Genomic DNA, 16,924 nt, shown 5'->3' with positions numbered 1-16,924 from the left:
TTATATTATGTGAAAGAAATTACTATGAATGAGTTATATAAGTGGTCTTTAAATACCACTCACACATCTAACATTTAGAGTAACAATATTTTAGGTAAAAAATTCACTTTGTTAGAAATACATATATATGGAACAAATAATATATACAACTTTTTAAAAAATAACTTACATAAGGATATATTTCACTTTTCCCAAAATAAATAAATGTTGACTTTTTATACACAAAGGAGGATAAGGATAATGTGGAAATACTACTTTTCATAGTAACAAGTGAAGCATCTGGATTTCCTAAATAATTCATGTAATTTTTCCTCTGTTAATACTCATTTGTTTAACTGTGCATAATGAGAGTTAAGAAGTGCCCCATCAGGAGGGGATGGAAGACTGGCAAAACTTGAAAAATTATAAGCTAAACAGAAATGATGTTTATAGTCCTTCTCCCACATAAAAAATCATAAAGTATTTCCTGTTTTGTCCCATTTCTCAGTAGGAACGTACTCTCATGGAGGGAGCATGAATAGATTAAAAACTAACTTTTCTCTTCTTTAAGAAAACATAAGCATATCACTTTTGATTTCTTTTAAGTAGTTCAATAAACAATGAGTACTATTTCAAAACTACATGCATTCCATGGGAATCTCTCTCAAAAGAAATAATTTATATGGAATGTCAATATATGAGTTAACAAAGTTATTCATTTTTTGCTATGTAGAGTGCAGTATAAACCATTTCAAACATGTCCCTTTTTATCTGAAATAAAATGGAAATCTAAATAATATGTGTCAGAAATAACCTGGAATTATTTTATTTTTCCTGTGAGAAACAAAGGGATATTAAAGTACAGGTATTACCAGGAGTTTCTTTTAACTTATAAAGGATCTTCCTGACTCTGAGTGTACTGAGATGTCTTATTTTTTTCCTAATATTTTTTAAAGTTATCTTCCATAATAAGAGGGTCCTACACTAAAGACAGGGTGTTGGGACAGGGAGAGGAGGACTACTAGGAGATCTCTCAAACTAGATACTTTTCTTCAAGAACAGAAGAACTTTCATTGAGATGTTTAGGAGATTCAAGCCCAGAAATCAGGGAATGAAATATTAACAGTATAATAACATGCCCCTGATCTTTTAAAGTTAGAGAAGAAATCATGAAAAATGGTGAAGCACAGCCTCACAGACAGTTCTAAGTAGCTTTGGACCAACGTCCTGAAACTTTGCTGATGTATCTTCTCCAATGAATTATTTTCCTTCAGAGTATTTATTTCCAACAATTCTTAGTGTAAGACCCCAAAACAAATACATTTATTTCAGGTTCATGTAGGAAGAGAGAAAGAGGCCCTATTATATTTGGAGCTGTGTAGGGGAGGATCCCCAGAGAATCTAAGTGCATTGGGAAGTTAGAGGAAAAAATATTAAGTGATTTTCATGATCTTCCAAGAGGAATAATAAAGGGAAGAACAGAAAAATTTCCAATGGAATAATATCCCTTTGTTAATATTTATTAATATGTGTCTTATTTTGTCTCTCGTTCTAGAAGTCTAGGTTTCAAAATGAACAAGAATATATGGACAATAAGTCACTCATAAATTCACACTGGAACTGTGCTTTGCTTTTGTACTGGATGCATTTATATATGGCAGCTTATCTGATATTCACATCAATCTACCACATCTTATTAACCATAAAAAATTAGACATAGACCTACTAGGCTACAGAACTATTAATTATAGAAGCAAAGATTAGAACCTGTTTATAATTCTCTGCTTTGAGTGGAAGAAATATACCTCTTTTCCTCAGAGTTTGAATAGAGAGCAAGAATGATTCCAAAAGCAAAGTTACAAACTATTTTAATCAATGTGCATTATATCATGAATATTTAAGCACAAATAATTACCAACTGTCTTGTTGAGATCTGCTTGTGATCCTTCAAACAACCACTGGGCATTTATTTTAGTTTCCTTGAAATATAGGATACAGATATTTGTGCATCTTGAAAATGTTCTTACACTACTTTAGATCTCTTCTCTCTCCATAACCCATTTAGAAGACAGATGCCAAGACTGCTTTGTTTCTCTCTCTGTCTTTCTGTCTCTTCTCCCTCTCCCCCAGTGGCCTCCCCTCTCTCTTTCTCCCCCCCCCCACATTTCACTTTGTCCTCTTTTTAATTTCTTCCTTCTAGATATTTGCTGCTCATACTCTACCCTTCCAAAAACCATACTTCCCCTATGTGTGACTTTCCCTGTTCTCTTATCTTCAGGAATTAGACCCTGGTATTCCCCTTTGAATTCCCTTAGCTCTGGGAGCAGGATCCCAGAATTCTGGTAGAAAAAAATTCCCTGTCCTCACTGTGAATTTGTCAGTAAAACTTCTGTACCCTTTTCCTGAATCCTCAGATTATCCTTTTTAATTAATTTTTATTTTTAATTGTATAAATTTATGAGGTACAGTGTGATGATTTGATACAGGTACAAAAGTATATGATGATCAAATTAGGGTAGTTAACATCAAATGATTTTTGTTAAGGGAACAGTACATCCTTCTTGGGGGCAAAGCACCTGATTAGCAATGGTTCTTCCTTTCCAAAAATCGTTCTTGACTTGTGAATATAAAGCCAGAACTTTCCTCTGGAATATAAATGACTGACTGATGATGAGGGATTGATTCAAGGGTACCCAATCTGAGCTGGTAGAATCAGCTTCTCTTTATGAGGAACTTGAAACTTCTAATCTAGGCATGTAGACTGAGACATGCCAACATGAGCAAAGATGAAATGAGAATAGCCACAAACTCCCACTTCTGAGCTTCCCAGAGCTTTCCTACTTCTTCCCTTCCAGGATCTTGGTTCAGTTCATTCTTGGATTCAGTACAAAACTAGGTGTTATTTCAGCAAATCTTCTAGCCAGAGTCAGTTTTTGCTACCATAGAGACCTTTTTTCCAAAGGATCTTGACCAGCAATGGTTGGTTAATCAAAAACAAAATGCATTTCAATTGGAAAATCATAAAAATGATGGGAAGTACAAACACTTTATTTTTACTTAAAATGTAAAGCTCATACATATTTTCAAATTATTTTTATATCTGCTAATTGGAGTTTCCACTGTTATTCTTATATAAACCATAGCCAAAATTCAATAAGCATGATTTCTAGTTTAACCTTCTTTGAAATGTAATGAGTCTTAAGCCAATTGTAAAACAATCTGCATATAGAGTTCTTCCAAATGGTAAGGATTATTTCCAGACTCCTACTTGTCTTACACACACCTGATTCCTGAACAATTTTGTTTCAATGATTTGCGTTTACTAAGTTTTTCCAAGTATTTCATTTAGTTTAACAACTCTCACAGATGATTCATCAGGAAGCAGACATTACATTAAATTACTTAGTTATGATAGTATAATAGATATAAATAGATTTATAAATAATAATAATAATAATAATAAAGCTGACTCTTATTTACCATTCAGCTGATAGGAGAAAAAGTGTTTCAGGTTGTGAAATCCTAAAGTTCAATGACCATCAGAGCATATGGATTCATATCCAGAGAAAGAAGAATCCATTGGTGATTATATATTGTTTGTAAAGTCTACATGGTGTTTTTTCATAAACCCCAAATGTGAATTATATACATATTAGAGGATTAGCAGATATTCAAAATATGTATACACAATTCAAAGAACATGGGATTCTTTCAAAAATTAGTACCAAGATACTAACTCTTAGCAAATAAAATCATCCCCCAACCTCTTGATTGTCTCCAGCTCTGCAGAGAAGGGCCCTTGCAGAGTCACCTCCTAGTTCAGGATATCTTGTATCCATTTAGTTAGTAACTGTGTCACCTCGAATGACATGAAGAGGTCATCAGTACTGAGTTCCTACTCTGCAAGGCAACTGGCATCAAAGCCAAGCCCATTGCCACCAAAGACTGCTGAGATGAGAGTGTCAAGAGGATCAGCAGAGACAGATGCTGAAGAACAGTGGGAAGGGGAGCTAAAGCTGTTGATCACAAGCAACAGGGATGCTGTGAAGCACCACTAGAGGCAACAAGGAAAGGCCATCATTTTGTGGGCAGCAAAGTGAGTGCACGCTAGCATATAGCAGTCAAAAATGGGGTGAATCACACTAGAGAAATAATTGTATATTTCCTAAGTGTAAACACACAAGAAGCGTTCCTAACAGCAAAAGGATTCCCCACAGAAGCTCCCAGGCCAGGAAAGGACTAAGTCATGCATACTGTGCTGTGGAACTCTCTGCAGGGTTCCATTGATCTTGTGGTCTGTACTCACACACATGGCTTGAAATACCTTCAACTCTGTCATCTGTAAATAGGAGCCAAGAGTGCTCCCTCTCCCTCTTGTTAGGAAGAACACTAACAGTGACTGCATAGGCTCTGCAGGTGGGTGCAAGTTGGAGTGGTAATTGAGTATCATCTTTTAAATAACTCCCCCTTTACTTCATGATGTATTTGGATGACTGAAGTGTTAGACTGTTTGGGGATGAAAGGTAGGATTGGGTATCTCAATATGATCAACTCTCTCTCTCTCTCTGTGTGTAACAAAAATATTAATGTATATCTCAAATAACACAGTTACAAATTCACAGCTTTCTCTTGTTATAACCAAGTACCTGAGGCAATCAACTTAAGAATAGGAAAGGTTTATTGTGGCCCATAGATTTAAAAATTTTAGTCCATGGTTGACTGGCCCTGTTGTTTGGGCCTGTGGCAGGGCAGCACATCATGACAGTAAGTATGAAGCAGAGCAAAATCATGGGACATGAAGGAGAAAAAGAAAAAGGAGGTTCAGGGATCCTAGAATCCCCTTCAAGAGCATGTCACAATGACAGGAAGCCCTACCACAAGGTCCTACTTCTTCAAGTTTCTACCACTTCCCAATAGTGATAGCTGGTGACTAAGCCTTTAACATATGGGCTTTGGGGGACATTCCAGATAGAAATCCATCTCCTTTGAAGCCCAATTCTTAATAGTTCTCTTATATAGTGCTTCTATTACTCATCTTTGAAATAAGTGATTTGTTCAACTATTAAATTATCCATGCAACAGATATTTCTTACCTTTCATCATATACCAATCACTGTGCTAGCTACTGGCTTGGTATTATCTTCTTGGTAAACACAGTGTGATCTGTGATTTCTTGGCGGCACAGATCACACTGATGACTATTTTAAAAATTAGGTGTCTCAGGCAGAAAGCTGATGTCAATAAATAATAGTCTTGTATGTTGAGCTAATGAGTATGTGAATAATTTCTTGTGATATGGATAATGCAATTGCAAGAATGATTTGATTTGATTTGTGAAATTTTTAAAGTAATGTCTTTTGCCTCCCACCACTATACTTGTTTGCATTCCTTAAGTAGTATTTCAAAAGTTTTTTAATCTGATATTTCTACAAACTCTTTTTAGTGTGCTACATTTTCAGATTTGAGCTATATATTTTAGAAATCTATGGCAAATATTTAGTTTATTGTAATATTGATCTTAATTCAGAGGTTCCTTTTTTGTGGTTCAAAGGCCATAATTCTGTCCTGCTTCCTTCAGAGGAGGTGCTTATGAAATCTACATTTTATTACTTAAATCTCTCCAGTATTCTTTTGAACATGGTATAGGAGATATAGGAGAGATGTATAAAGTCACCTGTTGAAAAGTCCTGACATCACTTAAGATTCCACTGTTCCAAAGCCATAAGTGGCTGATCTGAAGGGCCCCAGAACCCCAAGTTTGAATACCCATTGTAAGCTGAGCATAGCAGAACTCTGCATTCTGGATTTTTGTCTTAATTGGTACATAGGGTGCTAGTTATGATCTCTAGACAAGCTAAAGTCTAGAAAGAGGTGGTGAATATCTTGCAGACAGGTATTAAAATCCACAAGTGGTTGCCCCATTTATTCTTCTTGAAGGTATGATCAATCTATCAATGCTTACTATAATCAAGGATAGCAGAATACAAAAACATATTGATCCTCAAGGAGCCCACATTTCAGTGAGAAGAAACAAATATTACCCAACCAATGTTGATACAAGGTAGAAGCTAAACCCTGAAGCAAAAAATATAAAAGCACAGCCTGGAGAAATTGAGGATTTAAGGCGGGGGGCGGAATTGGAGACAATGGAGCAAGTCCAGTGTCAGAAGGGAGTGGTAGGTACTAGAGATCTGAGCTCCTTAGTCTGTGATGCCAGAATGAAGGATTGGGGACTGAAACCACAGAGAGGCAGAAACCAAGCGATGATGTGTTTTGTTGCATGTATGTGTGACAGTAATGAGATGATCCAAGGGCAGTGTAGAGTTCTGCAGCCTGTTCAGCTGCAGCAAACACAAAGTCCAGCATTCCACGCATCTAACCTTTGTCAAGCTACGTCTGCGGGGATTATTTATTTAGTTTAGATTTGGGACATTATCCTTGTGAGAATCCAGATGCTTTGGTACATTTTATCTTCAGAATTGAACAGAAGAGTCTATCCTTGCCTAGGGTGGCATTTGCTGCTATAAATCATGACATGCTGTGTTTTAGCTGTGGCTGTAAGCTGAAATATGTCTCCTTTTAACTTCTACCCAGTGGTCCTAGTTCTGCCCTTAGGAACTAACACAGATTAAGCTGAATCCGTTTTCTGTGTTGCAGCCCTTGAACTGTCATTATGAGGGCTGCCTTCACTTCAGTTGCTCAGCTCGTCAGTTCCTTCAGCTATGGATGCTGATGTGGAGGCTGTTCCCCACACTGTCCTGCTTGTTTTCCTCTGCCCATACCCAAATTTATCAGCATCACTCCCCAAATAGAAAACCTCCTAGAATAAGAGGTTCCATACGGCTATACTTGCTAGAGAGTAGACAAGAATTACCACCTTTCTTACTCTGTGAACTCTATGAAGACAACCTCAAGTTGCTAGCAGTCTTTTAAAGCAACACTTGATCCTTTGGGTGTCTCTGTAGTTTGTAATGTATATTTTGTAATGTACCCACATTTGGAGACATTTGTCAAATGGACTTTGTAAATCTATCTGTTCCTGTGCAACTCTCTTAACTTCAAAATCAAACTTAACATTACTTATTGAAGCAGCAGCAAAGATGTCTATCACATTTCACTGGGGAAAGGGAGCATTTATTATTGGCATTATACAAACAGCCAACATTTATTGAGCTCTAGCTATATGCCAGACAATGTGTTAATCTTTTTAATAAATTATATCCTTTAAAAAATAAACTATTAAATTTGTTATAAAAGTAATACAAAGAAATAGCAAGACACAAAATAGTATCAAAGGACAATATGAAAAGTAAATCTTATTCTACTATTCTGTGAAAATTCAAATTTCTGTGTTTCAAGTATCCTGCCAAATATTTTTGTGCATATGTATTATACATCATATTTATATATTTAACATTATTCGTGTGTGTGTGTGTGTGTGTGTGTGTGTGTGTGTATAACAGTAGTCTGGTCTTAGATGTTTGAATCATGTAGTTTTTGATAATTGTTTTTCAATATCACATATAGAGTCATCTTAACCTGTCAAACTGCATATCTATATCATGGAATAGGTGTAACACAATTTAAAGTTCATTTAATTATGAGAACAAGTCTCTGGATTGGGTCTTATTATCTTCATTAACCATATGAACAGTATAAAAAATCATTGCCTTGCCTGATGCCATAAGTTTGAAAAGTAACTCCATAAGGTTTCAAACACGTCTATGTAAACTATCGATAACACTTCTAGAAAAATTACTTGCATTGTGGATTTCACAGTGCCTCATAAGCAGACATTTGTCAGTGCATAACAGATATTTCTGCATATTTTATAATTGGTATGATGAGATTTTTAAAGTGGACCTGGTGTTTTATTGGGGCCAGAATTATTAAAATAGTTCAGATTGACCTGACCTAGTTAAGTCTCCAGAGTTCATGGACACAGTGATTTGCCAGATTTTATTGCAGAATGAAGTAATGTCCATATTCATGAGCATAGTCAATTTCTATACAATCTCAAATTTTTGTTGCACAGGTGCCCTTTGTTTTTGTTTATTTTTAACAGAAATTGTTACAGCATCCAGAAATATCTCAAGTTATGTATTGAAAAGTCTGTGTTTTATTTACTAAGGTTTTAACATTTTTATTTACCCTATTTCAGAAAGCCATAGTTGGTCCTATCTCCTGGACTCGTATGCCACCATTGTCTCTTGATAAAAGCTGCTAATTGAATGCAGAAAATATTAAAATATGATTATGAGTCTGCTAAAAGAATAAACATGCCAAGTGTCAACAAAATATTGTAAGTCTGCTGTGTTTCAAACTGAGTCAAAATAGATTGCTTAAATTTGTTCTTTTCAGTGCCTATTTGAGAAAGTGGAACAGATACACCTGTTATGTTAACACATTCACTGTGCACCAAGGCTGTTCATCTCTACAATAAATAAATTAAGAGTTTGGGTCCTCTTGCAATTCTCAGTTCAATCTGACTGACTCTGGCACATCTCTAATCAAATATATCCACATGATATTGTAAGCTGCTTTATAGTACATTAATAGCTTGTAAAATGAAATTGATGCAGCATGATGGACTATATTCCTGAAGCAGTGACAAATTTATCAATGATAGATGCACTAATGGATATGTTGAATTGCAATAAATATAAATGCAGAATAGCAATTGCAGAGCATTAAAAATGTCATCTGTGAGTTTAGGTATTTATGAGGCTGAGCCGGCTGGAAACACTAGTGGTGTGTTCCTATGAGCCACAAGCGGAGGCCCTTTCATCACACAGGTCAGGCGGCCGGCAAATTGTTGTCACAGCTGTGCCATTGTCAATTAGGCCTCCAATGACTCAGCCTTTGTTTTTCCTGCTCGCACATCTCACCGCACCTTTCCTCTAGGCGTGGGTGCTTCACTCCTACAACCTCCCACCACCTTTCCCCTTGGTGACTCTCCTCACATGTTCCGATTCATCTTCCAGGCAGTGATCTAAAACTTAGAGACGTGACATCCGGGGAAGCATCTCAGCCACTTCAAAAGGCACTGCTATTCCTCCTGGGCTATTTTGGCATGTCAAACCCAAAAGGCTTAGCAGAAATGCTCCAATGCTACACACTTGCCTCTGATGTGTCTGGTGCACCTGCCCAGCCTTCCTGAACCCTAAAGACTTTGTTTAATGTCAGCCAAATCTGGCAGGACACCAGGGGCAGGGGGCAGTGGAAGACAGAAGCACGCTCATGTTGTTTGTTTCCCCATGCTCAAGCACGAACAGCAGCATCAGAATCGAGTTGCAGGCACATGTGCTAGAGGCAGCAAGGGAATGGACCAAGAAGAGTGTTTATCCTGAGCTAGTGACTGGTTATGCAATACTTTGATTGTAATAACATAGTAAATTAAGAGTTAGTGGCATATTTTAGTATTTGTCCATCTCAGTCTCAGGTCTGATAATGAGGTGTGCCATAGTTACCCAAAAATGATCTCTCCATTCTGGAGTTTTCATCTACTTCCAGTGTTTTCAGCAATTGGTACATATTTGTTGTCAGCATATTAAGTAAATTACTCAACATGGTTTGGAATTGGATGTCACAACGTGCCCTCCATCAAACTGAGGTTATTTTAGGTTCCTGAATTTGCCCAAAAAAAATAAATATTTGGCAATTCAAATTCAGTGAACTAAGAAAATAAGCTGGTTTGCTCGTCATTGACACTGCTTCTCACAAAGCCATGATAGTTCAACTCTGTATTAAATTTGGTGACATTCCTTTGTCATTGTTATTCAGTAAAAGAAAACACCATCAATAACAAACCAAAGAGAAAAACAATACATCAGCAAACACAATTAACATAACATGATGGTTTAAGTCTATGTGTGACATTCCCAGTCAGAAAACCTGGACATATAAAATAAAACATAAAGAAGTCTTATAAACCTGACCCTTCAGTGTATTTCTGGCTTATTTGTTATCAATTTAAAAATATATAAAAACCATGTCTGCCTTAAAATCAACTTTGACATATGGCTATTTTTTACTAAGACTTATATGAATTGTTTTGTTTTGTTTTTAAATGGCTAGGTCCACAAATCAAGGCCAATTTATACAAATTAATAAATGGGAAGACAATTATGAGATAAAAGCAGATAAACCTAGTGAAATTCTACCCACTATTATGAGTCTTCAAATCCAGTTAAACAATTTTCTATTAAGTGCCAGTTATAATCCAAGCAACTTTTAAACTTCTAGTAATGAAAGAGTTAATTGAGTAAATATTCACTGAGAATCTGTAATGTATCAATGAAAGGATACAAAAGAATAAGCAAGACCTTAAACTCATAGGATCTTATTTGGGGGTGGGGTAAGAGAAAAGAATATTACTGTTCTTAAACAATAAAAAACTATTAGACATTAAAGACTATAGTACAATGGAAAGAATCACAGTGGTGTGGAGTCAGGGGAGTGATCAGTATCCCATTTTAGGACAGGCATGAAAAGCTGCTCTGAGAAGGCTGATATTTTAGTTGAAAATCATAAATGACAGAATGAAATTGGTCATCTGAAAATAGAGGAAGAGTATTTCAAGCAGCAGAGCAGTTGGTGCCTAAAGCCCTTGTGGCAAAGACAAGTTCCGCAAGTTGGAGGCACAAGAAGAAACCCACTTCCACAGAATCATAGATGTGAAGAGAAAGAGCCACTGAGGTTAAAGCCATAAAGGGGGCCAAGATTACCTAGAGCTTTTTAATTCCGAGAAGAGTTTGGATCTAACAAAAGAAAGCCACTGGAGGATTTAATCCAGGTTATGACATGATTTTAACTATTCTTCAAAAAAAAAAAAAAAAAAAAAACTAAAATTGTTCCACATGCTCCATGCAGAACAGATTGAAGGTAGGCAGGAGGAATCATTTCAGAGACTATTGCCAAAGTGGCTTGGACTGTGGTCATAGTAGTAGAGACAGAAATAAATGGGAGGATTCAAGATATTTTAGAAATGTTTTAAAAGCAGGGTTGCTATCAATTACTGATGAAACTGGTATAAAGAATGAGAGGAAGAAATTGATAAGAAGGGTTCTTAGATTTGGTTTTGTGTTGGTTACTTATTTGAGTCACTTAGTGGGTTCCAATACCATGTACCTAATTAGGTAAGACTTATGTAAGAACAGGTTTTCAGGGAAATGAGATGCACTGACTTAGTCATGTAAAGTTTGAGATACTATGCAGTGAAGGTCAACTCAGTCTTAGGATGTTCAATCCTTTCACATTCCAAAGAAAGGTCTGACCTGTGACCAGCTTCTTGTAGACAACCTATAGGCTCTTGGACTGTCCTGCCTGGTTAGAGTGCCCTTGTATACATGGGACCTTGGTTAATCCTAGATAGTTTATGCTAACAATGTGATTTACAGTGAACACCTGTTTTTCTTCACCAGGGCCCTCAGTCTGTGTCAGTTTGGTCTCTGGCAAGGCTGGAAACCAAGTAGCAAAGATTAGTCACATAGGAACTTGGTGCCTGTGTGAGTGACCCACAGACAAAAAAAAAAAAAAAAAAAATCCTAGATATCAAGGCTCAAGTGAGCTTCCCTGGTGGCCAATTCCTTGCATGTGCTGTCACACATCTTTGCTGGAAGCATTAGGTATTGACCACACAACTCCATCATTCAGGACAACTAGAAGCTAGCCATCTGATTTCTCCTGGACTTTGTCCTCTGTGCATGTTTTCCTTTGCCTGTTTTAACCTGTATCTTTTTCCTGTAATAAACTGTCACAGTGACTATAGGCTTTTCTGAGTTCTATGAGTCCTTCCAGCAAATCATTGAACCTGAGATTAGGCATGGGGGCCCCAACACAGATGTTTATTGGGTATCAAAGAGGAAATATTTGAGAGGCTGTTGGCTAAGTTAATTGTGTTATAGGAGGAATTCAAACTGAAGATAATGACTTAGAAGTCATTGCCATATAGGTCACAGTCTAAAATACAGGAGGGTCACCTAAGACATGTCTCTAGAAATATTGCCTAGGTAAACTGTTATTTAAAAAACAACTTATTGGATTGAGTCCCTGCTTTTAGAAATTCACATCACTGGCAACAACCCAGGAGGATGCAGATGTTGATGGACACAGAAATTACTACCTATAAATAGAGAAGATACCCAGAAGGAGAAGCAATCAGATGCAGTGGAAAAAGGTTTCCCAGAGTAGTGGGTCAGCAGCCCAGGACCTTGAAAGATGAGAAGTATTTTCCTCTCATTTGGAGAACAGCCCACATGCAAACATGAAAAAAGATTTGTGTTAAACTTAATTTTGTGAAACTGTAATATATATATATATATATATATATATATATATATATATAATTTTTTTCTTTATATATATGAATATATACTCATATACATATATTTATATATAGGTTTATATGTATATTTTATATATTCATATTTATAAACCTATATTAAAATATATGTATATAAGTATATACATATACATATATAGATAGATACAGATTATATTAGGGATATAGCATTTGGGGAAAAGACATAAAATACTCTGATAAGCAGACAAATGGATTCCCAAAGGTGATAATATCCTAATCACAGATATCTGTGAATATGTTGCCTTGCTTGACAGAGAGAACTTTACACATAGGATTAAAGACATAGACCTTGAGGTGAGGGGATCATGAAGGGTTACATAGGTGACCCCATGTAAAAAAGAAGAAAAAGACAAAACACAACAAGGTGTTATATGAAGATAAGCCAAGCCCTCATTTTCAGGTGCCGTATTAACCAAATTTTAAAATTCATAATGTTGCCTTACTAGGAGTTTGATAAATATTTATTTATTTATTTTTTTTTTTTAAAGAGAGAGAGAGAGAGAGAGAGAGAGAGAGAGAGAGAGACAGAGAATTTTTAATATTTATTTTTTAGTTCTCGGCGGACACAACATCTTTGTTGGTATGTGGTGCTGAGGATCGAACCCGGGCCGCACGCATGCAAGGCGAGCACGCTACCGCTTGAGCCACATCCCCAGCCCTGATAAATATTTATTAAGGGTGACTTTATTCCATTTTCTTCTTATTTCTGCCATTCAAATATAAAAGTCACAGACCACTGCAGAAGCCACCCCCAGCAATCAAGTCAATCAATCTGCCTTGTCTGTATTTACATATTGAATATCTATAGAAAAGTATGCTTAAAATAAAGCTCTATTGCTGCTTTAAAGCTGTAAAACAAGTAACCTAAATCATCTCAGTTCTGAACAAATCATTTGAACTCTGGTGTTCTCTTCTGGATAAACATGGTGGTCAATGGTGCTGTCCCAGCCATTAAATTTACAAATTAGGACTCTCTTTTATGGTACTTAAATACAAGTTTCACACAAGATGAAAAAAAAAATATCTTGGTTACTCCCAATGCCCAATGCCTTGTGAAATGACGGAAGTCACAACTTTCCAAATATATTTCACAGAACATTGATATCATGAGATTCTTCAAATCAAAAAAGTTGCTGCAGTCAGATAGATTTGAAAACTCTGCATCTTTGGAAATTTACAAAGATTTTTTTTTATATATGTATAACACAAAGAAGACGTTTTTATTTTAATTTTATATTTTTGTGGTGCTGGGGATTGAACTCAGGGCCTTGGGCATTCAAGGCAAGCACTCTACCAACTGAGCTATATCCCCAGCCCCCAAAGATATTTTTTAAGTCTTGAAATAAAGATGATTATTTATTTATGTTCAAACCAAAATTTCCAAGAACTGTGTGATCACCAGATTTTTAGAAGATCTCGGGGTGGGTGGGTGACATAGTGATAGGACATTCCATGGGACTTGTGGTTCCAGAGAACATATATTCAGAAATGCTTTTTGAAACTGTTTTTGAGAAACAAAATATATTCAAACACTGTTATTATTTGAGTTATGATATTTTTATTCTAATCGTGTTCTATTTCTTTTAAAAACTTAGAATTTCATCAACAATATGGGATATCTTTTTCTCTCCATGAATGGTGTCTCTGTGTCTTTGTATGTGCATGTATGTGCTGCTCTTCTTTCAGTGGCTGTCTATCAGTACCTTGCTTACTGTCGTCTTGTGCTTAATTCTGTTATTTCTTTTAAGCCTGGGGTTTAAAGCCATCATAGCAGTTGACTCTGCTTCAAAGGCCAGTTCTCAGACTCAGGGATACCTAGAAGGATAGACAGCCTTAAGGACTTCCAGAAACATTGACTGCAGAGTACAGAAACCCAGCTCAGAACAGACATGCCAGGATGCTGAAAGTATATTCGCTATTTAATGCAGAGGAAGTCCTTAACTCTGTCTCTCTCCTGGGCAGCTTCAATACTTTTGAGCTGGGACATAGGCAGTCCTCTTTCAGCCATGTAATGGAATAAGTTGTCAGAAGTTTCATCAAGGGCATGACGGGTGATACGACCCTCATGTTCTTTGAATACAGGACTGTTCTGCTCTTTGGAAAGAATTTGTAACTTGATGAATTCCTTGTTTGAAATTATGATAAGTAAATCTCTGTTAACTGAGTGATAGCATTGCTGCCTTTATATAACCCTAGATTTTAATGAAGTCATTAAATTCATTTTTAAAAGAAGATAAAGCCAGATATCAACCCTGACCTTGAGTGTCTCATTGATAACCACTTTTCATATAACAAAAAAACATAACTTTGAATGACAATTTTGGTTAATTTTTTCAAAAAAAAAAACCAATAAGTTAACCTTTATATGATTCAGTTCCCTCATATGTAAAATGATAGAATTTGTTTAGAGTGTTGCTAACAAGTGCTACATTGTTAACATTTATGACTAATAAAAAATTAAATAAATGCAGACTTTTATTGTGTTCATTGCTAGTGATAATAATAATAATAAAGTAATTCTATGTAACATGCACCACAAAATAGTATTGAATAAAATTTTGTGCAACTCAGACAATGGAAAGGTGTTTATCTCAGCAATTTTGTAAAGAAGGGCAGCAAGGAAACTGCTATTACAACAAAAAATAAATAAAATTGGAATTTAAATATATACATAGATAAAATTTTTCACTTCAGTTTGCCAATTTAATTGTTATTCTCTTAATTTGGACCTCTGAATTTTATAAAATAATTTCAAATTGATATTTTTATTTTATGCTAGATATGTTCCTTGGTATTTTTCCTTGCTTCCTATGGAAATAAATGGGATTTTATGTTGCTCCTTCATAGTTGTATTCTTGTACAACCTTAGAGGAAGACTTTTAAAAAGCTCCTGTGCTTTTCCTTCCTTGAAAATGTCCCAAAGAAACCCAGAGTTCTGAAGAATGACCTCTTATTTATTTTCAAATGCTGTTAAATTTTCTTCCTAAAAATGAAATAGGCTTTACACAATTTCTCCAATTTGCCTACACAGAGAATATACAGCAACTCTGTTTAAGGCATTCAAAGTTTAAGTGTCTGCTATGTGCCAAAGATTATGCCAGATCCAAGGACCACCGAGAAGCAATTAGTGAACTCATGACATAGATTCATTTACCAAATAAGTATAGTATAACTCAAAAAAGCTGGAACACAGTAGATGTTCAATAAATTTTGTTGAAAGAAAAAAAATGTTTAAAAGTCCTTGGCATCTGTCTGAATAATCATAAAGAATTGAGTATAGAAGGTAAACTAGACACCTACTTAGAAAATATCATAATTTTGTATAGCAGCCTATCATTCTGGTGTTACGAACATGCATTGTGGTTAAGTTTTGTGTTCTGCTTCTATTTTCATCTAAAACCAGTTCATGTATATTTTTGTTAAGTAAATGACAAGAAAATCCATTTAGATAACACAGCTGGTAGAAAAGTTTTGTGCTACAATAAGACCTGTGCAACTAACTGGTGCTGAGTCTTGGTTAAGTGCACTGTGCTGAGGATACAGAACCTCAATGCTGAGACAAGAAAGGTCATATCAACTTGGAAGCAAGAAAAAGCAGAGGCAGTTGAGCTGAAGCTGGCATGAGAATGAGCAATGCAGCAAGGAGGAAAGACTAGTAGTGAGATTCTTTTTCTTTTCTGCTTCTCCACTTACATATAGCAGCAGGAACAGAGACCCCAAGGGATCTCTTCTCACAGGAGAAGGCAGGACAAAATCTGGAAGAATATGCTCTTGCTATACTTAGGGAATATTATTTTTGGAGTGCAAGAAACTCAAGATTAAAGATTCTTGAAGCAGCTCACTATTGGTGGAGAAGGGACAGAGATCAGATCTCAGTCATCTACATTTGCTTATTCAAAAATATGCAAACCACATTAAAATTCCAATTCATATTCAAAATGTCAGCATAATGTGAGCAATTTAAGAAAAGTCTCATAACACAGCTCAATTATTTCCAAAAACACTTTGAATTTATTCATAACAACACTAATAGTATTTGGAGGTTATTAATCTTATTTTCTAATATCATGTCTTTACACCCAGGCTGTTATCATTATTCCAAGAACCATTATAATGATAACTTTCAAGCACAAGATTTAACATAATCCCTCTACAAGAAAGAGTAACCAGCAAAGATCCAAAGTTTGTTACCACGACTTTGGTGATATAATAGGACAACTAATTTGGTCAAAAATTTCAACAAACAAATTCATTCTCTATGTTACTATGTTGTTTTCAAAGTTATTTTTAAAATAAAAACCACTATAGCAGAATATCTTATTCCAGGTCAGCAACATAAAAGACAAAAATAAAAGACTTCTTTGTGCATAAAGGAGCAAAAGCTATACCTATTGAGTTTACTTAAGGCCATTCTGCTTGCCTTCCATGGATCCATGTGTTAATGTTGTATCTTTGCATGACATCAGTACCCAGAGTACAAACACAGAGGTGTAAAGTAAAGGAATCACTTCCCCAATCAGCTCACTAGAACAATCACTCATCTATTAACATTATTATGCCCCTCTATGTGGCAAAAAGTGA

The sequence above is a fragment of the Spermophilus citellus genome (genome assembly GCF_964194105.1).
Source record: "Spermophilus citellus genome assembly, chromosome: 1".
Lineage (NCBI taxonomy): Eukaryota > Metazoa > Chordata > Mammalia > Rodentia > Sciuridae > Spermophilus > Spermophilus citellus.
The sequence above is the reverse complement of the archived record's forward strand: the minus strand, read 5'-3'. Positions refer to the sequence as shown.